At 45.3% G+C, this 12,557-nt stretch overlaps 3 non-coding genes across 3 annotated transcripts; all 3 read right to left on the bottom strand.

The window, feature by feature from the left end:
- Nucleotides 1-4,964: 4,964 nt before the first annotated feature.
- trnac-gca (transfer RNA cysteine (anticodon GCA)) lies at nt 4,965-5,036 on the bottom strand. The gene has a single exon. It is a non-coding gene; the product is annotated as a tRNA-Cys (tRNA).
- A 5,974-nt stretch (nt 5,037-11,010) lies between these two features.
- Nucleotides 11,011-11,082, bottom strand: trnac-gca (transfer RNA cysteine (anticodon GCA)). Its single transcript has one exon. It is a non-coding gene; the product is annotated as a tRNA-Cys (tRNA).
- Nucleotides 11,083-12,367: 1,285 nt separating this feature from the next.
- On the bottom strand, nt 12,368-12,439 carry trnac-gca (transfer RNA cysteine (anticodon GCA)). Its single transcript has one exon. It is a non-coding gene; the product is annotated as a tRNA-Cys (tRNA).
- Between the last annotated feature and the right edge of the window lie 118 nt (nt 12,440-12,557).

Raw genomic sequence — 12,557 nt, forward strand, 5'->3', positions numbered from 1 at the left:
GGATTACTAGAGATATAGAAGACCTGGTTAGGAAGAAATAAGAGGCGTATGTCAGGTCTAAGCAGCTGGGAATGGAGACAGCGTTGGAGGAATACAGAGAGAGTAGGAGGGATCTCAAACGGGGAGTTAGGAGAGCAAAGAGGGGGCATGAGATGGCTTTGGCAGGTAGGGTTAAGGAGAATCCAAAGGCATTTTACTCCTATCTTAAGGACAAAAGGGTGGCTAGGGGTAAAATCGGTCCTCTCAGGGACAGACGTGGGGAATTGTTCTTAGAGGCAGAGGGAATGGGGGAGATCCTGAATGAATACTTTGCGTCAGTATTCACGAAGGAGAGGGGCTTGATGTCTGGTACGATTATTGAGGGAGCGGTAGACCAATTGAAAGATCTATCGATTACGAGGGAAGAGGTGTTAGGGCTTTTAGAGGGCATTAAAACCGATAAATCTCTGGGGCCTGATTGCATTTATCCTAGGCTGCTTAGAGAGGCGAGCGATGAGATTGCTGGGCCTCTGACGCGAATCTTTGTCTCTTCTTTGGACACAGGTGAGGTCCCAGAGGACTGGAGGATAGCAAACATGGTACCATTGTTTAAAAAGGGTAGGACGGATAGCCCGGGTAACTATAGGCCGGTGAGCTTAACGTCAGTGGTAGGCAAGTTGATGGAGTGGATTCTTAGGGATAGGATGTATGCGCACTTGGAGTGTTGCGATCTGATTAAGGATATGCAGCATGGCTTTGTCAAGGGGAAGTCTTGCCTTACGAATCTGGTAGAATTCTTTGAGGAGGTGACAAAAACAGTTGATGAACGACGAGCCGTTGATGTCGTCTATATGGATTTCAGTAAGGCGTTTGACAAAGTCCCTCATGGTAGGTTGGTACAGAAGATTAAAGCTCATGGGATTTGTGGTCAGGTATCTAGATGGGAAGAGAACTGAATTGCGAAGAGGAGTCAGAGAGTAGTAGTGGAGGGGTCTTTTTCTAGCTGGAGGTCTGTCACTAGTGGTGTGCCGCAGGGCTCGGTACTCGGACCTCTTCTCTTTGTAGTGTATATAAATGATTTGGAAGAGGGAGTAGGTGGTGTGATCAGCAAATTTGCTGATGACACCAAGATGGTTGGATTGGCGGGCAGTGAGGAGCAGTGTCTGGCAATACAGTGGGATATTGATAGGCTGGTTGATTGGGCAGATACGTGGCAAATGGAGTTTAATCCGGATAAATGTGAGGTAATGCATTTTGGCCAGAATAATGTAGGGGGAAGTTATATGATTAAGGGTAAGCCCGTAAGGAGTATAGAATCGCAGTGAGACCTGGGGGTACAAGTGCACAAGTCTTTAAAGGTGGCAGTGCAAGTGGAGAGTGTGGTGAAGAAAGCCTATGGTATGTTAACCTTTATAGGAAGGGGTATAGAATATAAGAGCTGGAGTCTAATGTTGCAGTTGTATAGAACGTTGGTTAGGCCGCATTTGGAGTACTGCGTCCGATTCTGGTCGCCTTACTACTGGAAGGACGTGGAGACTCTGGAGAGAGTGCAGAGGAGGTTTACCAGGATGTTGCCTGGTATGGAAGGATTGGGGTATGAGGCAAGATTGAAGAAATTGGGGCTCCTTTCCCTTGAAAGACGCCGACTGAGGGGGGATCTAATAGAGGTATATAAGATTATGAAGGGTATAGATAGAGTAAACAGAGGTAAGCTATTTCCTATAACAGAGACACATAGGACAAGGGGCCATGGACTTAAGGTGAGGGGGGAGAGGTACACAGATACACAGGGAGGTTTTTCACACAGAGGGTAGTGGGGTTATGGAATGCTCTGCCAAGTAAGGTGGTGGAGGCAAACACGCTAGAGTCCTTTAAGAGTAACTTAGACAGGCACATGACTGAGTTGGAGATGGGTGGATATAGGAGATCCTTTTAAATAAGGGTCATTAGCATTGGGGCGTCCCTAGTAATGTAAATGGGTATAGTATGATAATAATGTTTTTTCTCTTTTCATTCACAGGTTTGAAGTCGGTCCACCTCGTGTCCAACAAGGGGCATACACGCGATGGGTCGTACTGGGGCTGCTCTTGGTTGTTCGAGATTGGCCTAGTGCTTCATGTCGTTAGTGTGTGCCTAAACTGGACGAGATACTGGGCAAGACGACAGCTCAGTGACTAATGCTGATTGCTGTGCAGACACATGGATTTGGGCTGGTGTCTGTGAGAGTTTGCGCATTCTCCCCGTGCTTGCGTGGGTTTTCTCCGGGCGCTCCGGTTTCCTCCCACACTCCAAAGATGTGCTGTTAGGCTGATTGGCAGGAATAAATTGTCCCTAAATCAGTTTCCCTCAACCTGGATGGCCATAAAACATTAGACAGGGGTTGTGGGTAGAGAGGTGGACTGGTGGTGTTGAGATGGCGGCGTGGGCTCGTTGGGCCGAAGGGCCTGTTTCCCGGGTTGATTTTGTTCTTTGTTCTTTGAGGGGAAAAAGAACAAATGACCAAAAACAGCCCGGGAAACAGGCCCTTTGGCCCAATGAGCCCGCGCCGCCACCCTAACATTACCAGTCCACCCATGACCCTTATCTATTGTTTTATGGCATTCCACATTGAGGGAAACTAACTTAGGGACAATTTATTACTTCCAATCAGCCTAATAGCACATCTTTGGGGTGTGGGAGGGAACCGGAGCACCTGGAGAAAACCCACACAAGCACGGGGAGAAAGCGCAAACTCCCACAGACACTGGCCCAAATCCATGTGTCTGCACAGCAAACAGTGATAGTCACTGAGCTGTTGTCTTGCCCAGTATCTGGTCCAGTTTAAGCACACCCTAACAACGTGAAGCACTAGGCCGCTCTCGAACATTCAAGAGCAGCCCAAGTATGACCCACCGCGTGTATGCTCCTGGTTGGACAACAAGGCGGACTGACTTAAAACCTATGAATTAAAAGAGAAAAACATTATTATCATACCACATCCTTTTATATTACCAGCGACGTCCCAATGCTAATGACCCTTATTTAAAACAATCTCCTATATCCTCCCATCTCCAACTCACTCATGTGCCTGTCTAAGTTACTCTTAAACAACTCCAGCATGCCTACCTCCACCACCTTACTTGGCACTTACCCCCACTACCCTCTGTGTGAAAAACCTCCCTCTAATATCTGTGTTATACCTCTCCCCCCTCACCTTAAGCCCATGGCCCCTCGTACTGTGTGTCTCTAACATAGAAATGGCTTACCTCTGTTAACTCTATCTATACCCTTCATAATCTTATACCTCTATTAGATCGCCCCTCAGTCGCCATCTTTCAAGGGAAAACAGCCCCAATTTGCTCAATCTTTCCTCATAACCCAGTCCGTCCATACCAGGCAACATCCTGGTAAACCTCCTCTGCACTCTCTCCAGAGTCTTCAAGTCCTTCTGCTAGTAAGGCGACCAGAACTGGATGCAGTACTCTAAATGTGGCCTAACTAACGTTCTATACAACTGCACCATTAGACTCCAGCTCTTATATTATATACCCCTTCCTATAATGGCTAACATACCATAGGCTTTCTTCACAACCTTCTCCACTTGTACTGCCACCTTCAAAGACTTGTGTAAGGCTTGGTAAACCTTCGCTGCAGTCCCTGAATAGCAAGGAAGTCTTTCCTCAGATAAGGACACCGAAACTGTGTGGAATATTCCAGGTGTGACCTCACCAATGTCCTGTATAATTGCAATGTTGAAAGATAATTAAAATAATTGTGAATTCCGGGGCTGTGAGGAAAAGGGAGGATGTGGCATTGGTGAATTGCTTCCTCCAGGAAGCCAGCACAGCCACAATGGACCAAATGGCCTCTTGTGCGTTACCATCACATGGATCTGTGAATAATAGTTTGTACCATGACCCGGACCTGACTTTAAAATGCCTGTTGATTGCAAATGGGCAGTTTTTTCCATTCACTGAATCGGTTGTAACGGAGATGGTTATAAAGACATCAACATGCAAAACAAAAACATCTTATTCAGCCACAGAAAGTGTTTAAAGTAAAACATCTCAGTTCAAACAGATTGTGACACTGAATGTACCCGGGGGCAGAATGTGCTCCCCCTGGTGTTGTGACTGGAACACAGCAGAGAATAAAATGACTGGTAGCAGGAGACACCATCAAGTAACATCTTAGATGCTGTTTTATAAGTCTCTGTTCTTCCAAACTATGGCACAGAGTATTTGTGCGGAGTTATGATCAAAAAGTTAGCGTTATGCCTTATAAGATGCCGGAGAGGTGGCCCCGAGACTTGATCTATGCCCCAGGTAAATAGTATCGGAAGAGAGAGTCCCAGATCTATTTTGCAGGTTCTGTAAATTAGAGAAAAAATATTCATGGAGCAGGACACAAATGTCCAAGTAAAGTTGAAGACATTTTTAAACAATACCAAATCGTTATAAAATGTTGATTACCATTTCAGACAGTCAGTAAACAGTTATATGGTGACTTAGTCTTGATTACAATAATTACAGACATGTTGAGTGTACAACTTTCATTGTTGTGTCAACATATATTTCTGTGAGGTGTTCACAAAACTGAAGCCGCTGTTATCAGGAGTTGGTGTCAGTCAGTGCAATCCAAGTACCGGAAATGGGAATAGAATAAATAGGTATTTGGTGGCCAGCCCAGGCACAGGGGGCCGAAAGGCCTATTTTTCTGTTCAAATGCTCTATGACTTTACCTCTAGACTGGGCTCTTGATTAAACATCTAGAATAAACGGGTCCACTGAACAAACAACATCAGAGAAACATAGGAGAAATGAAGGGATGAATTGAAATAAATAGTGGACAATGGCAGACGTTGCAGTAAAATCACCCACTCTTTCAATAACAGCACCAAACAGCTCATTTTTGGGGTTTTATTACTCATTGCTGCAGTTAAAGACAGGGCATTGAGGAAAATGACATGTGTGACTTTGTTTTGTTTGCTAAGCCAGAGGCAAGGAAGGGGGCACCCAGATTTGAACTGTGGACCGCTTGATCTGCAGTCAAATGCTCTACTACTGAGCTATACCCCCTCATGGCACTTTATGGTTTCTCTGCTTTGAAATAAAATAAAACTTGGTTATTTTGTGATTTCAAGGATACACTGGCAGCCCGTGAAACAGTAACCCATTACTTCTTGTCACAGATGCTCCCTGGTGGAGAGGGAGGGTTTCTGCTATTTTCTGACTGTACCAATTTTCATTTTTACAGTATGAACATCTGGGGAAGAACCCTGAATAAACTTTGTCTTTGTTCTGGGGTGTTGGGGCTGGAGGGATGGAGGGATTGCAGGAACTGGGGAGAGCGAGAAAAAGGAAAAAAAGAGACCCGCTGTAAGGTTATCCATCCCGGGCGTCTGACTCCCTTCCAATAACCCATCTCCCCAGGAGCCTGGACAGTGGCAACCCGACACCATCCCCGGGTGTCATGCACCAACTCAATGGGCGGCTGACCATCGACATATAATTGCCACGCTGGGCACAGAGAGCATAATCTGTTTCTTAAAGCAAAACCGGCTCTGTACATCAGATCGATAGGTTTTGTCTTCTGTGATGGGGACAAAATTCATATCTTCCCCTGAGGTCACTGCACAAATCCACAGGAGAAAAAAGAAACAAGCTGCAGAGATATACACAGACTGCAGAGTTTTCAGCAGCAAGACTCGGGAGACACCCAGGCTGTAACAGGGTCTCTATTGGGAACTCCTGAAGCGTAGACACGAGTGCATCCAACAGGCTGTCTGGTGCAGTTACTTCCAGGAAGGGCATCAATCCGGGTGGCACATAGGCACAGTGGGTATTACTGCTGCCTCATGGCACCAGGGACCCATGCTAAGGTGCCAGAATGTGGTGATTAAGGGATTTTCACAGTGATTTGATTTCATTGCAGTGTTAATGTAAACCTACTCGTAACTAACAATAAATGGGCTTAAACTTCAGACAGATGGTGGGGAAGAACCACGTGACTTTCCTGTCATGGGTGGCCATTGTAGGGAGCGCTGCAGAGTTCATGCAGTGAGGAGCTCTGTTAACATCTGCCAAGCTCCCTTGTTTGGGGCAATAGCTGGCAGGCCAGGTTCTTGTTCCTGTTGGTGGGGCCTGGGATGGAATGTCAGCAGTCAGACACAGAGCCTGTCCAGCAGACAGATGGCAGAGTAACCAGTGCGACGTTAGTGGGATTGGGACCCGACCACATATGCAATCACTCGGGGGTCATTCAGCTGCCAGGGAGAATGTGCACTGCATGAGTCCACAGCAAGCGTGGAAACCGACCTGAGGACCCCCAGACTAGCACGGGCCCCCCCAAAACCATTGCAGCCATAGAAGCCCCCCCACCCCACCCTGGCAGCAGCTGACAGCCCCCCGTACCCCGGAGGTTGGTACTCAGCAGTACTCACCTCCTCGCTCTCCATCACTACCGCTGTGCCTGAACCACACCTTATAGAGCAGAGTGATTCACACCGGCAGGATGTCATACCGGAGAGGTGGGAAGCATCCGGGAGGAGTCTGTGTGCCGGAATCACTGATGATATTGAAATCCAGTCAGATTTATGCTAATGAGCTGGTTTTCCAGTTTGAGCAGGAAGCGGTTCACATGATTAAAATGGGGCCAGGAGGATAGTAAACAATTTGAAATGCGGCTCTACTCTGCTCCAGAATTAAAGATTGGGAAACAACTCCAAGCAGAGCTTCTGAAACTGCTGCTGTGGACAAGATGAATCATGTTACAGGACTGGAAATCCTCCCACACAAATACACAGCACTGACACCCAGGAAACAGGGCAATAAAATACAACAGAATAAACAGCCGGATTGTTAGAGGATGTGGCTTAGCCTGAAATAAAGTCTGACCTGAATCAGTGAAACAGGAAGAGAGTGAACCAGGCAGTTCTGAAAGAGATTGCCGGATTCTCCGGAGAGTTTGATGTTTAGAAGCAAGACTTTTGTGGGTGATGTGTTCCTGCCCTCATGGGTTTTGCCCTTGGGAACGGGGGCAGAAGGGAGGATTCCCATAAGGTATATAATGAATTTCCCCAAACAATCTCTGGGATCTTCTCTCTCCCCACTCCCCCCCCCCACCCCCAATACGACGCTGAGGCGGGTGCGGTGGTGGAGTTGTCTGTTATGGCCTGAAGTTTAATCACAACATTAATGATCCCCCTTGAACTCCTGCCCCCATCAGAAAGGCGTTAAAAAGGATGGTGAATGTGAATTTAGGATTTTCAATTCAGGTTCCCGCATTGGGAGAGCCTAAGATTATTTTTAGAACATAATTTTGGTTCATCTGGAGAACTCACAATCACAAGAACACAAGAAATAGAAGCAGGAATAGGCCACCAGGCCCTTCAAACCTATCCCACCATTCGATATGATCATGGCTCCAGGTGACATTCTGCTCCTTTCTTCAGTTCACTAATGTAAGTCTCGAACAAATATGGATCAAAACTGATCTCTATTGTATTCCACTCGATACATCTTTCCAATCTGGAAAGGATTTGATTTTGATTTATTATTGGCACATGTATGGGATACAGTGAAAAGTATTGTTTCTTCTGCACTATAGAGGCCAAACAAAACATTCATAGAGTACACTGGGGAGAAGGAAAGGAGAGGATGGCCAATACAGTGTTGCAGTCACAGCTCATGTGCAGAGAAAGATCAGCAAGATTCAATCACTTCAAATTTGCTGGTGCAAAATTTCGGAAGGCGAAACAACGTTGAAAGATAATCAAAATAATTAAGAATTCTGGGGCCGTGAGGAAAAGGCAGGAAATAGGGTTAGTGAGTTGCTTCCTCCAGGAAGCCAGTACAGGCACAATGGGCCAAATGGCCTCCTGCTGTGCTGCCATAATGGCATCAACCTGTGAATAATAGTTTGTCCCATTACCAGAACTTGATGTTTAAAATGCCTGTTGACCGCATAGGAGCATTTATGGTCCACTTTGGTAGGAATAATGGTAGGAAGGACTATTACTTACGTGGTGAAAAACTGCAGCAGGCGACGGTGCAGAGGGACCTCGGGGTCCTTGTGCATGAGTCGCAAAAACCCAGCCTGCAGGTGCAGCAGATGGTCAGGAAGGATAATGGGATGCTGGCCTTCATAGCGAGGGGGATTGAATATAAAAGTAGGGAGGTCTTGCTGCAGCTGTATAGGGCATTGGTGAGGCCGCAGCTGGAGTACTGTGTGCAGTTTTGGGCGCCGCACTTACGCAAGGATATTTTGGCCTTGGAGGGAGTGCAGAGGAGGTTTACTAGGCTGATACTGGAGTTGAGGGGGTTGAACTATGAGGAGAGGCTGAATAAACTAAGCTTGTACTCGTTAGAGTTTAGAAGAATGAGGGGAGATCTCATTGAGACATATAAGATGATGAATGGGATGGATAGGATAGAGGTGGAGAGACTCTTCCCGCTCAGAAAGGACAGTAGGACTAGGGGGCACAGCCTCAAGATAAAGGGGGGGGGCGGTTTAGAATGGAGTTGAGGAGGAACTTCTCCACTCAAAGGGTGGTGAATCTCTGGAATTCTCTGCCCGTTGAAGTGGTGGCGGCTGCCTCGCTAAGTATTTTTAAGATGCGGGTTGATGGGTTTTTGATAAACGAGGGGATTAAGGGTTATGGGGAGAGGGCGGGAATGTGGAACTGAGCCACGACAGATCAGCCATGATCTTATTGAATGGCGGGGCAGGCTCGAAGCGCTGGATGGCCTACTCCTGCTCCTATTTCTTATGTTCTTATACCCCCACATGTCATCTAGTGGTCTCTGTGCTTTGAAATAAAATAACATTTGAGTGTTCCTTCACCTCAAGGACATATTGGCACCCTAGGAAACATTAACAATTTACCCCGTTTGCTACAGATGCTCCCGTACTGGGAAGGGGGAGGATTTCTGGTATTTTCTGACTGCGCTAATTATTACTTTTTACAGTATGAATATCAGGCAAGAACCCTGAATATGATCTGTAGTGAAATATGGCATCACCCAGCTGCACCCATTTATGTTGCACAGTCACTGTTCTTAATAGAAGAATGGAATAAATACTTATCTTCAAATGAGAACTTCAGCTCAATATTTTGTTTATTGAGGAACCCAAGTGAAGGCCTAAAGATCCATTACACTCAGCAAAGTGGTTTGATTTGATTTATTATTGCCACATATTTTAGTATACAGTGAAAAGTGCTGTTTCTTGCACGCTATACAGAAGAAGCATACTGTTCATAGGGAAGGAAAGGAGAGAGTGGAGAATGCGGTGTTACAGTCACAGCTAGGGTGTCGAGAAAGATCTACCTAATATGTGGTAAGTCCATTCAAAAGTCTGCTGGCAGCCGGGAAGAAGCTGTTCTTGAGTCAATTGATACCTGGTCCCAACAGAAGAAGGTAGATGACAGAATATCCTAGGGTACGTGTGGTCTTTGATATACAGGCTGCTTTTCCAAGGTAGTGGGGAGTGTAGACAGAGTCAATGGATGGGAGGCTGTTTTGAGTGATGGACTGGCCTTTATTCACAACCCTTTGTAGTTTCCTGTGGCCTTGGACAGAGTAGGAGCCATACCAAGCTGTGATACAACAAAAAAGAATGCTTTCTGTGGTGCACCTATAGATGTTGTGAGAGTCCTTGCAGTCATGCCAAATTTTCTTAGTCTCCTAAGAAAGTAGGGGTGTTGGTGGGTTTTCTTAGCTATAGTGACTGGTTTGGAGAAACAAATAATTCCAGAATTAATTCAATAACCATATTTACATTCTTAAAGACAGCAACCCAATCTTTCGGGGTTTCTGAGGAGGAGTTATTGACTCTTATCATTACAGAGTTGCTGAAGAGGCAGAGTAATGGCAGCAAAAGCACTTTGCAGAAACATTAGGTATTGAGAGGATATTGCATTTAAAATAGAGGACTTTATTCATACACGGTCAAAAACTGTGTCCCCATGGACATGTCTGTAGTTTCTTATGCTTATGGAATCCAGAGAATCCCTACAGTGCAGATGGAGGCCATTCAGCCCATCATTCCACACCAACCATCTGAAAAAGCACTCCGCACTGGCTCACTCCTCCATCCTAGCCCCATGACCCCACACATTGCTCATGGCCAGTCCATCTAACCTGCACATCTTTGGACACTAAGGGACAATGCACTATGGCCTATCCACCTTCCCCGGACATTTTTAGACTATGGGAGCAAACTATGACCGCTGATTATTGACTGCTCTACTGAAGGGAAAGGTTCCTTCCGATCTTCCCTAATTATGTCCATCAGAATTTGTTCACCTCATGGGAGTCCTCCTGTCTGCCCCCATCCCCAAGGGCTAAACACACACCCATGTGGGCAGGAACACATCACCCACAAACTCTCTGCTTCTAAACATCAAATGTGGGAGTTATGATCACAAAGCTGACATTATACATTATAAAATGCTGTGGAGGTGGCACCCAGGCTTGATCTATGCTCCGTCTAATCTACAGGTAAACACAATCGAGTGAGAGAGCCCCAGACCTATTTTGCAGGCTCTGTAAATTAGAGAAATAACATTCAGTGGGCAGAACACAAATGTAAAAAATGTTCAGGACATTTTTAGATAATACCAAGTTGTTTTAAGTTGTTGATTACCTTTTCAGTTAAGCACCAAACTGTTGACATAGAGAATTAGCCTTTATTACAATAATAGGTGTATAGGTGATCGGTACTTGTTGGTCCAGACACGATGGGCTGATGGGCCTCTTTTTGTGCTGTAAAAATCTATGACTTTACCTCTAGACTGGGCTGTAGATTATACGTCTAAATTAAAATGGCCCACAGGACAAGCACAGGAAAGCAAAGGGGAAACCATGGGATTGGTGGAAGCAAAATAGTGGGTAATGATAAGCGTTGCAGTAAAACCTTCCACTCTTTCAGCAGAGGCACCAAATGGCTCATTTCAGGTTTATTATTGCTCATTGCTGCAGTTACAGACACTATCCTGTGGAAGGATAGGCTGTGTGACTTATATTTTTTCTCCTAAGATAAAGATTAAACAGGGGGCACCCAGATTTGAACTGGGGACCTCTTGATCTGCAGGCAAATGCTCTACCACTGAGCTATACCCCCTCATGTTATTACATGACCCTGCTGCCTAGCAATAAAATAAAACGTAGGCGTTTCTTCACCTCAAGGACCCACTGGCACCCCGTGAAACATTCACCTTCATTCCTTTCACTACAGATGCTGCCTGATGGGGGGGAAGTATTTCTGGTGATTTCTGACTGCACCAATCTTTATTTTTTTACAGGATGAATATTGGGGGAAGAACCCTGAATATAATCTGTAGTGAAATATGGCATCACATAGCTGCATCCATTTATGTTGTACAGTCACTTGTTCATTAATAAAAGAATGGAATAAATATTTGTCCTCAAATCTGAAGATGTGTGGGTTAGGTTGATTGGCCATGCTAAAATTGCCCCTTAGTGTCCTGAGATGCGTAGGTTAACGGGATTAGTGGGTAAATATGTAAGAATAAGGGGGTAGGGCCGGGGTGGGATGGTGGTCGGTGCAGACTTGATGGGCCAAATGGCCTCTTTCTGCACTGTAGGATTTCGATGATTCTATCAAGTAAGAACTTCAGCTCAATGTTTTGCTTGTTGAGGAACCGAAGTGAAGACCTACGAATCCATTACAAAGTGGTTTGGAGAAAACAAATAATTCCAGAATTAATTAAATAACAGTATTTATATTCTTAATGACTGCAAATCGACCTTGAAGGGTTTCTGAGGAGTCTATTATTCAGCCTAATGATCATGGAGTTGCTACAGGGGCAGAGTAATGACTGCAAACCTTATTTGGGAAAATATGAGGCCATTGAGAGGATATTGGATTGAAACTAGGGGACTCTCTTCATACACGGTCAAATGCTGTGTGTAAGTGAGTGTGTAACTTTCATTGTTCTGACAACATAATTTCTGTGAGGGGTTGATAAAAGTGAATCCACTGTTATCAGCAGCTTGTGTCAGTCGATACAATCCAGGTGCTGGAAAATGGGATTAGGATAAAAAGGTGCTTTAAGGCTGGAACAGTCAGGATGGACCAAATGGCCTATTGTTCTGTTGTAAAACTCTATGACTTTCCTTCTGGCCTGGGCTCTAGATTATATGTCCAGGATAAAATGGTCCGCAGGAGTGAGACTATTAGAGAAACAGAGGAGAAATTATGGAGTGAATTGTAATAAATAGTGAACAATGACAAGCATGGCAGTAAAACCTCCCAGTTTTTAAATAGCAGCACTAACCAGCTTATTTCAGGATTTTATTATGCATTGCTGCAGTCACAGATGCTGTACTGAATCGGGGTGGGTGGTATGGCTGTAATTTTTTTTTGGCCAAACTAAATGTGAGTAAGGGGGCACCCAGATTTGAACTGAGGACCTCTTGATCTGCAGTCAAATGCTCTACCACTGAGCTATACCCCCTCATACCAGTCTTTTGTCTTTGTGCCCGGGAATAAAATAAAACTTAGACATTTTTTTCACCTCAAGGACACACTGGCACCCTGTGAAACATTAACCTCCATTCCTTTAGCTACAGATG

Source organism: Carcharhinus amblyrhynchos, chromosome 27, assembly GCF_965287045.1.
Source record: "Carcharhinus amblyrhynchos chromosome 27, sCarAmb.v2.hapA, whole genome shotgun sequence".
Classification (NCBI taxonomy): Eukaryota; Metazoa; Chordata; class Chondrichthyes; order Carcharhiniformes; family Carcharhinidae; genus Carcharhinus; species Carcharhinus amblyrhynchos.